General features: G+C 32.0%; 1 protein-coding gene across 2 annotated transcripts in view; it reads right to left on the bottom strand.

The window, feature by feature from the left end:
- Positions 1–14489, bottom strand: part of LOC107917176 (TMV resistance protein N) — a 41555-nt gene that overhangs the window by 14539 nt on the left and 12527 nt on the right. The window lies entirely within an intron of this gene.

Genomic DNA, 14489 nt, shown 5'->3' with positions numbered 1-14489 from the left:
ATGGATGGCCTGTGAAACACCACTGCTAAGCCCTTATGAGTGAGCTGCTTCTTCAACATTAGAAGAATGAGGAGGCGTATCACCAGTATGGATTGCATCGTCTGCCATGAGAAAAAAATACTGAATTATCCCAAGAAATACTCTAACTCTGATACCATGTCAAGATTAACAAAGTAAACAATACTGTATCAAAAATATTTCTGTATATTCATTAATGAAAGAGTAGTACATCATATTTATCCTTGTGCTAGTTAACAGACTTTATAACTAACAAACCGACTTACTAACAGCTAACAACTAACTAACTAACTTCAGCTTACTGACTTACCATTCCTAACACCGACAAATCCAACACATTTTCCCTGTCCACACAAGTATAACTCTCATTTTATCGAGTCTGAGCAACAAAGAACTGGGGCTCAAATTACTCTAGCTAATTTCTCATCCATATTTGAATATATTGATTAAGTGCTTCTTACCATACTATTTCACATTATTAGTAATAATTAAACTTAATTACCATTATTCTCATTATTAGTTTGAGCTTTTTTTGTAATTTAAAAAGATATTAAAATTATATAGTTTTAAAAAATAAACTATATTCTCTAAATAAAACTATATATCAATTACTAAATAAATATTTTAATCATAAAAAGTTGTTCTAGTCTTTGATGACCAAGTGCTACCAAATTGGCTAGTATTAACTTATGTGGTTCCTTAATTATATGTCCTGCTCTAACTTTCCCAACATGGTACACATGATTCCTTTTTCATCATATCTTTAGTTTTTCTTTTTAAAGGTAAATTCATTAATTCATTCAGTAAATGGAACTATGCAATTCAGAGAAAAAAATAGCAAACACTCGTCGTAGATGGTAAATGACAAGCTCCATCAACACAACAAAAGCTTTAGCATCAGCATCAATTGAACATTATGACACGTTGACAATTGACTTTATCACAACTCAAGCACAATATATCTGGAATGATTGCAAGTACTTAATACGATAAGAAAATCAGCCTCGAATGGTCCAAAACGGCGAGCAAAAATCAACAAAACAATCGAGCATTCATCAAACTAGAGAGGACAACAAAAAAATCATCCTTAAAATCACTTGTAAAACTAAGATTATATGCATAAGCAAGACTAAAAAATGTGCTACAAGAGCAGACAAAAAATTCTAAAACTGAAGATTTATTAAACAATAAAAAAGCGAACAAAAAAAATATAAAACTTAAGATAATACGGATACAAATTGACACGTGAAGTCATTTATTAATTTAAAATACTCTCAAAACAATAACATATTAAGAAGTTAACGAAGAGCCACCCACATTCCAAGAAAAATTACTGGTGGTTAGTGGAGTTTTAATGAACGACAGTCACCGTCATCTGTCCATCACAACTTGTGAAGACAATAAAGATACCCACAAAATAGATTTATAAACTGAAAAGAGAGAAGACATGTGTAGTGGATGAGAAGAAGGAAGAAAGAAATTGTAACACCCCTTACCCGTATCCAACACCGGAATAGGGTACGAGGCATTACCAAAACACATACACTTGTAAACGTATTTAACCGCGTTATAAAATTTCATCAAAATTAAAACTTTCAAAAATAATTAACATGTTTCTATAACTTTTCACAATATATCCTCAAAATATTATAATCATAATAATTAGGGCCTGCGAGACCCGATACATGCTCATGCAATTTAATGCTTCATTTCCATTTCATTCAATTCGCAATTTCTCATGCTCATAATTTAAATCATATCACTAGAAATTTCCATTTAATTCACTTACAATTCAATGACATCAAATTCAAAACTAATACGTATTTACCATTTAACTCAATGTTTATTGATTATACCATTCAATAACACATTTATGAAATTCTCAATTTAGCAATGAAAATATCACTTTAGTTTGAATAACAACATCGTCCTGATATAAATACACTACCACTTATCCATTTACTTTAATTCTTTTGGGCCCATTTGTCACTTACCATCCTTAATCAAATTAGGGAACGGTCACGGAAAATTGAGTACTTCACTTTCACTTTGCCATAGTATAACTATGGTCTTACGTATGATCACTTATCACTTGTTCTTGATCAGATAAGTGTAGCCACTTATCACTTTGTTTCTTGATCAGATAAGTGTAGCCACTTATCACTTTGTCTCTTGATCAGATAAGTGTAGCTAAAGCTATCACTTATCACTTTGTCTCTTGATCAGATAAGTATAGCCGAAGCTATCACTTATCACTTTTCACTTGTCACTTGATCAGATAAGTGTAGCCGAAGCTATCACTTATCACTTTCCACTTGTCACTTGATCAGATAAGTGTAGCTAAAGCTACCACTTATCACTTTATCACTTGATCAGAAGTACTCAAATCCGGCGTTCCGCTCAATTTGATCATTTATTCATATATCAGGCTTACCAACATGTGTTAATTCATAAACCATTCATGGTATTATTTCATGCCAAATCATATACTGAATATACCATACACACATACTATGAAACTTTATTTTCACACATGAACTTAAACCATGACCAATAATGCACAAAAATAAGCATCATTCATATTTCATCGTTTATGAGTTATAATCAAACATATGACCATTTATACACGAATCATTCATATATTTCCCAATTTTCCTCCTCCTCCTCTCCATTCCACATCCTTAATGTGTATAACACACTTAAACAACATTAACCATAATTTCAATATTCACTAACATGTATATTCAAAGCTGTTTATCCGAGTCAGAGTCACTAAATTATTTTTATCCGGAGCTACAGAGCTTCAAATTAAGATCTGTTAATTTTCCATGAAACTAGACTCACATATCTTCATACCATAAAATTTTTATAATTTTTGGTTCAGCCAAATAGTACAGTTTATTCTTTAAAGTTTCCCCTGTTTCACTGTCCGACAGTTCCGACCAATCTTCACTAAAAATTAATTATCTCATTGTACAGAATTTGGATGATGTTTTAGCTTGTTTATTCTAAAAATAGACTCGTTAAGGATTCTAACCATATAAACTATAACTCATAATAATTTCTGTACAATTTTTAATGATTTTCCAAAGTCAGAACAGGGGAACCCGAATTCATTCTGACCTTGTCTCACAAAATCTATTATATCTCATGATTTACAATTCCATTGCTCACATCATTTCTTTTATAAGAAACTAGACTCAATAAGCTTTAATTTAATATTTTATTCATCCTCTAATTCAATCTCTACAATTTTTGGTGATTTTTTAAAGTTACACTACTGCTGCTGTCCAAAACTGCTTTAGTGCAAAATGTTGATTTCCATTTTGCCCCAAATTCACAGTTTATACAATTCGGTCCTTTCTCAATTAACCCCTCAATTAATCTAATTTTCTCAATTAGTACTTTACTAGACATTATAAGTTGTTACACAACTATTGAAATTCAGAATTTCCACATATAACTCTATCTTCAAACTCTTTTACTATTAGGTCCCAAACATTCACTTTCTATTCAATTCTTTCAATAAAATCAGCATATGAACAATTTAAAGCTCTAATTTCATGCTAAATCATCATATACTTCCAGCACATATTCATATCAACTTTCAACTTCTTTCATAAAATCAAAAACTAATGAATTTAACAAGTGGGCCTAGTTGTAAAAGTCATAAAAATACAAAAATTTCTAGAAATAGTCAAGAATTGAACTTACTTGTAATAAAAATATGAAGAACCAGCTTGAAGAAGCCCTTCCATGGTGTTTTAGCTGATGAGAATTCAGAAAAATGAAGAGAAATCTAGATAATTCCACTTGGGTCCTAACTTTATTAAGCAAATTTTGCAATTTTCCAATTTTGCCCTTAATTCTCCTTACTTTCTTGCTGATTTCGTGCCTATGACGTCCAGCCCAAATAGACCTTGGGGCTATTTGCTTTTTAAGCCCTCTTCCTTTTATCATTTAAGCTATTTAATCATTTCCCAAAATTTTGCATTTGTTACAATTTAATCCTTTTTGTTCAATTAATTATCGGAACTTTAAAATTTCTTAACGAAACTTTAATACTAACTTTTTAACACTCCATAAATATTTATAAAAATATTTATGGCTCAGTTTAAAATCCCCGAGGTCTTGATACCTCATTTCGATTCTAATTATTTTAATATTTATTTCTAGTGCACTATTCACTATTTCAAAAATTTTCCTAACTTCATATTTAACTTATACTTACTAAATTAATAATATTTTCTACCCATTTGTCGAATTTAGTGATCTCGAATCACCGTTCCGACACCTCTGAAAATTCAAGCCATTACATTTTTTTTCGTCGGATTTGTGGTCCCGAAACCACTGTTCCGACTAAGCCTAAAATCGGGCTATTACAGAAATGGTTGATGGGAGAAGAAATAGATGGACAATAGCTAGCCCGAAGATTGACACCACCGTTGAACAATACAAAAAATAAAAAGCAAATGGCTTTTTATATAATGTTGTAATGTTATTAGCAATAGATTATGTAGCATCTATAATGTATAGGGGAAGAAATTATATATAAAAATATTTGTATATATCTCGTATTAAATATATGTTAGATTTTTGGATATGTGGTTTTTAATTATTTTATTTAAATGCTACATAAATGTATGAAAATACAAAGAATCATCATTATAATTATTTTAAAAAAATTTAATTTTTTTTCAACTAAATTAATATATGATTAATCCGTAACACCAACTTTAAAAATGTAATGTAATTTCTCAGAATTGAAGAAATTATTTAATAAACTCTTCTTATGATACAGGATATAATCCTCCCAATAATATTATTATGCCTTACACATCAACCTTTCTTTTTCACTCAAATCCATCCCACTCTATCTCAATCTACTTAAAAAATGAAAGGAAGAAAATTTTCATGAAGAAATTTCTCCTTAACATTATCCTTACTTCCTTCCATAAAAATATCTTTTTATTGATAATACCAACTTAGAAATCTAACTTTACATCCAAAAATTAAATAATCCAACTTCACATTCATAAATGAATTCGGTGAAGATAAAATAAAAACCCTGAAATAAAATAAAATTCAAGAAATAAAATTTTATTTTACAAAAGAAATAGAAACTCTTGAATAACTTAAAAAAAAAACAGTTAAAAACCTTTATCTTTTAGAGCCCCTTCAAGATAAGGTAACCAAGAAAACTTTTGGGGTTTGCTTTCAACATGACATCATTGTCATGACTCTTTTTCATTTTATTAAAAAATTATTTTATTGAGAAAAAAATAGCCAAAAAAGAAAAAAATAATTTTTTATATAATTTTTTTTAAGTGTTTGAAAAAGTTTGGAACAACGTTGATGATTGATAGAACTTAGAAATGGAGGAAGGAGACAAGCCACAATGGGGATAGAAACCAAAAGAAAAAAGCTTACCTGGATTTGGATAATTTAAATAAAGGTACTGCATGCCATGGGGGAAATTTACAGGAACCCTAGAATTCAGTTATGTGAATGGGTTTGTTAATGAGTTTGATCAGGAGGATGTAGATAACGTGTTATTCAATTCTATTAGGTACAGAAAATTCTCGAAGTTTCTTTTTCGAAAAAAGTCTCTAGGTTATGATTCAAAGAGCCTTGAAATATATTATGTTGAAGGTGGAAAGATACTAAATACGGGTAATTCCTCTTAACAGCTGCGGATTGTTAAGTAATGTTGATCGAGAGTGACTAGTAACCATGCTGAATACAGTGTGCAATGCATACGGGCAGAGTTGATAAACGTTGGAAGCATAGTTAACCCTTAAAATCGAAACAACTTTCTTACTCACACAATATCTATAAAACAAGAGCAAATTACAAATATATATATATATATTTCTCAATTACTAGTTGCCGCTAGTTTCTTTTTACTCTTACTCACGCCACTTTCTACTGCACACACAATATTCCTTTTGTTTTTTTTTCTATTTCTTTCACTTGTGATGCACACATACTAACATAAGGGCTATTTATAACATAACATAAATAGACTTAAAGGCTGCTGTAATAAGCTTGTAAAGCTTCGAGCAAATCCATGGTCATCCAATAAGCTCCACTGTTAATGCTTTGTTTATCCTTATCATTACACAATTTCAATCCTTAAGAAACTTTCATCAAGCTTTCATGTTGCTGTTTTGCCACTAATTTCACGCCACGTTTTAAACCAATTTGTAAAGCCGCTCCTAGCTTCATGCTTTTCCGACTTTGAGAAGTCGGTTTGACTTCTAACACTTCTCCTTAAACCGAGATCTTTACTCCAAGTTTTTCTTTATAAGTTTGTTAAATACGCCCTCTTTCAATTGCTTCGTAAAATGTTTACCAATTGGTCTTTCATTCTGTAGTAGATTAGCTTGATGTTCTTATTCTTCACCAACTCTCAAATAAAGTGATACTTTGTATCAATGAGCTTGCTTTGGCTATGGGACACAAGATTCTTTGCAAGAGATATTGTAGACTTGTTGTCAACATAAATTGTAATGGAACCTTCCTGTGTAAGAGTTAGTTCGCTCAAATATTCTTCAACCAAATTGCTTGACAAGGGCAAACTATAGTGGTGTATTCTGCTTCACATTCTGAGAGGGCTACTATTTGATGCTTTTTGATGACCCTGGAAATGTTGTAGAGCCAATATGGAATAAATATCCAGACATGCTTTTGTGATAGTCCAAGTCACCACCATAATCATTTTTTAACTAACCAACCAATTTTGAACTTTGCGTGTATAAACAATGATCCATTGTACCTTTAACATATCTCAAAATTCTTTTTGCTACAATAAACACTTAACTTCATACCAGGTTCCACTAGCGTGGCTACTGGCTTGCAATCTTTCATTTAGAATTTGCTTAAGATTTGTTCCACATACTTCTTTTGATACACAAATATTTCATCTTCCATTTGCTTCACTTTGCATCCAAGAAAACATGACATCTCATCAATATTTGTCATTTCAAATTCTTTAGTCACAGCTTTCTTAAAGTCATTGAACATATATACCTGGTTTGTTTCTTGTGAAAATCATATCATCTACGTACAAACATGCGACCATGATGTCACTATCTTCATTTTTCTTTGTATATAAGGCATGCTTGTATAGACTTTTCATGAACTTATTCTTCTGAAAGTACTCAGCTATTCTTGTGTTCCATGCTCTTGGGGCTTGATTTAAACCATATAAAGTTTTCTTTAAGCGATATATTTGTCTTCTTGTCTTTGTTTTCTATATCCAGGTGGTTGTTCAATGTAAACTTCTTATTTTAAGTAGTCATTAATGAATGCTAACTTCACGTCCATTTGATAAATCTTCCATTGTTTTGTGTTGTAATTTTTGTGAAAAGACTTATAGTGTCGATTCTGGCTACTAAAGCAAACACTTCATCATAATCCACTCCATGTCTTTACTTGTAGCCTTTGACAACTAGAATTTCTTTGTACTTCTCCATTTTCCCCTATTTGTTGGTCTTTGTCTTGTACACCCATTTAACTTCAACTGGGTTGTGTCCTTTTGGCAAACTTGTTAACTCTCACGTATCATTTCTTCTTATTGTTGCAATTTCTTCATACATTGCCTTCTTTCATTTAATATCTTCAATTGCTTCTTCATATGTTATAGGATCACATTTTGTAATTAAACAAAATAATGAATAATCAAGAGTTGTCTCTATGGGTTCAGTAGCATCATAAATGTTGTGTAGATTGCGCATTCTTGTAGACACTTCCTTTAAACTACTACTACTTGGTGATGACGATTTTGTAGGAGTTGTTGCTGTTGGGACATTTTCAAAATTTTTATAGTATCCCAATAACTCTAAATGAACGGGTGTAATTTAATCAAAAGATAAATCTTTTGGTCATTGGTCAAAAGTTATATCATTTGATTTTTTAAAAAAAAATTATAACTATTCAAAAAAATATTATTTGAATAGATACAAAATTAAATGAATAATTATTATTTATTTATTCATAAAGACACCTATTGAAAGATGTCTCTATGAAGAGACATGAAAATTTCTATAAATAGGAATGATATTTCATTTGGAAATATATCAACAAATTCTAATAATCTTTCTTTCCTTCCTTCATTTTCTAATATTATTAGATTATTCTATAAAGTATTACTGCAGAAATCCTTTGTAGAAATTGAGTTTTTTGTTATACATTGCTCAGTGCATAGTGGACTATTCTCGTCAGTGCAAAACGTAAATAGTCATTGGCTTCATTGTATCCTCGAGGTTAATTTGCTTGGAACTCATTTGCACACCGAAGGTAGGTGGGGGCGAATATAACCTTAAAGATAGTGGCTTGATACATGCCTTGGAGCCTGTCCTATTTCTTCTTTTTCTATTCGAGTTTCGATCGTGTGTTCGAGATTTTCCTTACCGGAGTTTTGAACTAACAGTTGCAACATGACTTGGTAGAGGGCTTTGATCATCACCTTCTTCATCTTGATTGATGAAGTCATTATCTTTATCATCACTAAAAAATAGTCCTTCAATTTACTTTTATTTTTTGTTCCATCTTTAGTAATTTGCTTCATTAAACTCAACATTTATTGAAATAACAACTTTCCTGGTGAGAGGGTTGTGTAGTTTATATGCTTTGCTTCTTTTTTCATATCCAATAAAGATGCATTTCATGCCTTTTTTTATTAAGCTTCACTCTCGTCTAATCAAGAACGTGAGCATATGCGATGCATCCAAAAAATTTGAGCTGTCCAACTCATGGCTTTTGATCGTTCCAAACTTCATTCGGCGTCTTATATTTCACACCTTCTACTAGGCATCGATTAATAGGTAAATTGCACATTGAACAACTTTAGCCCAAAAAGTTCTTGGTAGATGTTTACCTTTTACCATGTTTCTTTCCATATCAAGAATAGTGCATTTCTTTCTTTCAGCAATTCCATTTTGTTGTGGTGTATATGCAACTATCAATTGGTGAATAATTATGTGCTCTTTACAAAAGCTTTTAAACAGTTTTGATATATACTTTCCCTTTTTATTAGATTTGAATATCTTAATATAATGTTCACTCTATTTTTCCACCATAGTTTTGAACTCCATGAATTTATTAAATACTTCTAATATTATTTTAAGAAAATATATTTAATTTTTTCTACTAAAATCATCAACAAAGGTAAGAAAATACATGTTTCCTCTAACTGATGGTATATCAAAAGGACCTACTATGTCAAAGTGTACAATTTCAGTAGTCTCCAAGCTCTTTGAGATTTTTCAACTTCAAAACTTTGCTTATGTAAACTGAAAAGAATTTTCTCTACAACTTTTTTTTGTTTGTCATCTCCTCTCCAAGTAATCTAAGCTTATTCATGGTCTTTATAGAGTCTGTATTGTACTCTTTTAGAGTTTTAAACTATTTCATTTTCAAGATTTCAAATTCTCTTGTGAGGTTGAACACTTGTATTTGTCTAGTCCTATCACACCTTGCAACTCCTCTTTGAGCATCTCCCAAGCTTGCTTTGCAATCTCACATGCAATGTGCCATGAAAATTTCATCAGAAACGAATGACTCAATACAACTCTTTTCTTTCTTTAACTGGGTTACAGTTGGAATGGCCGGAAGTTAGGGTGATTCTTTATTATTTTCAACCACATCCTAAAGATCAAAAGCACTTAGACATGTTTTCATTTTGACAACCTACATTTAATAATTTTCACTCGAAAAGAAAGATGGTGAACACAAAGAACAAATATTTAAAGTCATTTGGTGTTGACAAATGCTAACTAACTCTTATCACAACTCTTAAATATTTGTAGGCCCTGTAAGATTAAAAGTTTCTGATACCAAGTTCTTGAAAGAGAGAGAAGAAACAAGAAAGAAACTTTGGGAGGAAAACTTAAAGAAAGAGAGAAATCTAAGAACAAAATCTTTTTTTTTTTTGTTTCTTACTTGAATGCTTAAATTAAAGATGTTACACATATTTATAGTAAAAAAAACTTTATCTAAACTATATTCTAAGCACAAATCATTTGTGTTCATATCATCATTCTTATCCAAAACACAATCTTTATCCAAATCTCAGTCATCATCTTTATCCTAAAATTTATCCAAAATTTTCAACAAGGACTATGATTGGTCATTAAAAGATAACAAATCTAGTTAAAATAAAATAATATTAAAAATATTTTAAATGTTAAAAATAACGTTATCTTTAACATAAATTCCTTCTCATCCCCTATGGAATTATTTAGGATATTCACAACAATATAAATCTCACTAAAGTGTTCCTTTAAATATAGGTTCCTTTACCCAACTTTTTCTTAAATTGTTTTGTAAATCATAAATATTCCTTGAGGGTTTGAGAGTCATGTAATCTTAAAAACAACTCAAATTTTGCATCATTCTCCTTTTTCATCTTGTTCATTTTATATAGGTAACATGCTGCAATTATTGCCATAACTAAATAGACATGAACCTAGAACTATACCTGTATATATATCATTCCAATCAAGAACAATCATTGGCCTAAAAATCAATAATCGTAGCAATTTTCCAACTATCAAAAACGAAAATGATTCTCACGTTTAAACAGTAGCAAAAGAGTCGCTTCTAAATTATTTGAAATATACTACTGCAAACAAAACGTTAGCACTGACAGGAAACTAAACCAAGTGTAAATGTATAAAGCAATCATTGTGCTATGGAATAACCACTGCCTTAGAAGTGATTTCGCCCTGATTGGTGTAATCGAAAATGGACATCGCTCCCAAGGTTAACATAATACTTCCAAATTCGTACACCTGAATGAGAAATATGGAACTCAAAAGGATTGCTCTTCTAGTAAAAGTCGGGAAATAAACTGGAAGAAACTAGTAAACCACACTAGGTTCAATGCCTAAGAAAGATCGGAGGGGTCATAGACGGTCCCGCTTAAAATCCAATCTCCTAAACAGAATATTACACTAATGTAATTTAGTAAAATACTGAAATTTTAGAGAGCAAGAATTGGAGAGAAAAGAGAAAACTGAGTTTTCTTTTTTTTTATGTTGTGAAAAATGAGTAGAATAGTCTGATATTTATATTGTTTCCAGAAGGAGCAAAATGATAAAATAGCAGTGTTAGTTTCCAAAAATAATAGAGGATTTTCCTCAATAGAAAATATTCTACAACAGTCAAAGGATCTTTTTTAACCGAAAAATATTATACAATAGAAAATATTTGGAAAAAATATTTCTGATTTTGCATTACCAACATTCCCCCGTTAATGCAAAAGAATTGGAAAATTTTTTAAATATGAGAAAAAGGTAAAACGTGAGAAGAGTAATAGCGAAATTAGCCACTTAAGCACTAGTATCTTGTGGATTTGAACTAGTACGTAGTGAAATTAGTGATTCTTCTCTTTAACAAGTGAATGAATCTTGAACTTGTTATGATAAGACTAAACTCAAGACACACGACTAATCTCAAGTCCAATTGAGTTCCACAATAGATAAACAATTTAGCTAATATACCTCGGAATGTTGATAAGTACTCTAAAAAAATGACCCAACGTCTTTCATAAAAGGTGGCTAATACTTCACACTTACGTAGGTGATTTCATCAAGTTTATCTTAGTATAGACTACCCGGACCAGGACTATGGAATCATTAAGAGCATTTAATAAGCTTAACCTCTCAATTTTATAATTCGGTGAATTCATCAAGTCCGTCTCAACAGAACCACCCAAACTATTGGATATGAATTCATTAAGAGTAAGAAACTCAACTTCACACGTTGGTGAATTCATCAAGTTCATCTTACTAAGACCACGCAAACTCTGGGCTATGAACTCATTAAGAGTAAGGAGCTCATCCTTGTATATGTACATTATGTGCCATAGGGATAGGTAAAGATGTACATTATAAGTCTTTCCATGGTTTTGTTTGATCACATTGAACTTAGAAGACTACGTTGGGTATCCACCATGAATTCTTTAACCAGTAGGCTTAAGACTCATCCCTCTTAACGAATCAAGAACCATTTTCTTACATAACCTTTTGGTTAGTGGATCATCTATGTTAGTCTTAGATTTTACGTACTCTATGGCGAGTACTCCATTTTTTATTATGCGTATCTCATATTCATGTCTTATTCATATATGACTTTTCTTGTCATTGTAAGCTTGGTTTTGAGCAAAACAAATGGCGGCTTGTGAATCATATAATAAGGACACATAGGAGGTGTAGGTTTCTCCCCATAAAGGAATCTCTGCAAGCAGATTCCTAAGCCACTCGACCTTTTTCCCAACTCAGTCAAGATTTATAAAGTCTGATTACATCATGGAGTGAGCAATACACGTCTGTTTAGCAGACTTCTAAGAAATAGTTTCTCCATCTAAAATAAAGACATACCCACTTACAGAGCTAACTTTATCAGTTACCCAATTTGCCCCACAATATCTCTTTAGGACTACAGGGTATCCAAAAAATTTCAACTTCCAAGTTATTATACTTTAATTTCACTCAAAATCATTTGGGGAAGTTTAACCTTGATAACATAGTAACTTGCGAACCATGACTTTTTCCCCCACGTACTATGTTGATATCCTCATCGACATAAAGCCACTTTAGTAACCTTGTTGCATCTAGTTGACATTTTAGTCTCAAGTTCATCTTGGGCCTTTAAGGCCTAAGATTATGATTCATTCAATGCACATCGGACATAGACTTGAACTTGGTTTCATCTCAATCATTGGTGTAGTCTTGTCTATGCCCATTCCTCCACCAAACACTTGGACTCAATGCCACAACATATAATCATTAGGTTATAGCCTCGAGGAACCTTTAATGGTTTGATCCATTGCCAACAGAATATTACTAGGACTTTGATACTTAAAAATGTATTCCTCTAGATGTGACACTAATCACACTCTTGTGACATCCCGCTAAATGCATCCCTCTGAACGTGGTTTATGCCAACCGCCCATTGCGATCCCAACACTAAAGTTCTCAACATGGGAAATATAGACACATTGTTCATCCCCAACTTAAGCCCTATCGGTCCCTCCATGGTTACCCCATTAGGTGTGGCCATCTTGGCCAATCGCAACATATGTGGCACCATTGAACTAGGTTGATCTCAATATCATTTTTGGACTTTAATGATCATTCACACAAACTCTATCACATTACTTCTTTCTTCGCACAATCTCATAGGTTGACTGAACAAGACATCCCCTACTAGTTCTCTTGTTCAAGATCTCAGACTCGATAATCCTACAATTTACTTTGGTTAAAAATTTTGTGATGCTTGAACTAGCTCCACAAATCTCCAGTGATCCGCTCATGGTTCTTTAACCAACTCAAACTTAAGGGTCCTTCGACCCAATCAAACTCCAGCTCGTTAGGCCTTCTAAGCCCATCTTGACTGCAATGGCCCACTAACCAGCATAGATGGAGCTTGCAATTGCGCCGGTGCTACTTAGACACACTTTTACACTACTCAAGTGCCTTCAAACCGATTGCCTCAATATCACACCAACATATTTATAAATCCAATTTTCCCTTGATTGTTTTTTTTCCTCCGAGATTCGAACCTTAAGACCTTTTAGGATTTCACAATACTTAGAGTGTACAATCAAGTCTTATAGGCTCAACTCTCAACTTGGAATGGGCAAGCCAGAATTAAACCACTCGAGATCTGAATCAACAAAGCCAAACTTGTGTTCCAACACCTTAAAGCCCCCTACAAGCTCGTATTACCAAGCTTGGCTTCTAAATTACCTGTAGGAGCCTTCATTGGTTCCAACAGCTGGAAATGAAAATGATTCTCACGTTTAAACAATAGCAAAGAAGTCACTTCTAACTTGTTGAAAATATACAACTGCAAACAAAAATATTAGCACTAACTAGAAACCAAACTAAGTGTAAATAAATAAAACAATCATTATGCTATGGAAGAACCACTGCCTTAGAAGTGATTTCGTCCTGATTGGTGTAATCGGAAATGGATGTCGGCCCCAAGGTTAACACGGTACTTCCAAATTCGTACACTCGAATGAGAAAGATGGAACTCAAAAGGATTGCTCTTCTCGTGAAAGTCGGGAAATAAACTAAAAAAAACTAGGGTAAACCACACTAGGTTCAATTCCCAGGAAATATTGGAGGGGTCACAGACAGTCCCGCTTAAAACCCAATCTCCTAAACAAAATATCGCACTAATGTAATTTAGTAAAATATCGAAATTTTAGAGAGCAAGAACAGGAGAGAAAAAAGAGAAATGAGTTTTCTTGTTTTTCTATGTTGTAAAAAATGAATAGAATAGTCTGCTATTTATATTGTTTTTGAAAAGGGTAAAATGGTAAAATAACAGTGTCAATTTCCAAAAATAGTAAAAGATTTTCCTCAATAGAAAATATTTTGCAACAGTTAGAGGATTTTCCTCAACCGAAAAATATTCTATAATAAAAATAATTTAAAAAAATATTTCCTATTTTG

This window comes from Gossypium hirsutum, chromosome D01, assembly GCF_007990345.1.
Source record: "Gossypium hirsutum isolate 1008001.06 chromosome D01, Gossypium_hirsutum_v2.1, whole genome shotgun sequence".
NCBI classification, from domain to species: domain Eukaryota; kingdom Viridiplantae; phylum Streptophyta; class Magnoliopsida; order Malvales; family Malvaceae; genus Gossypium; species Gossypium hirsutum.
Note: the sequence above shows the minus strand (reverse complement) of the source record. Positions and strands in the feature narration are given on the sequence as shown.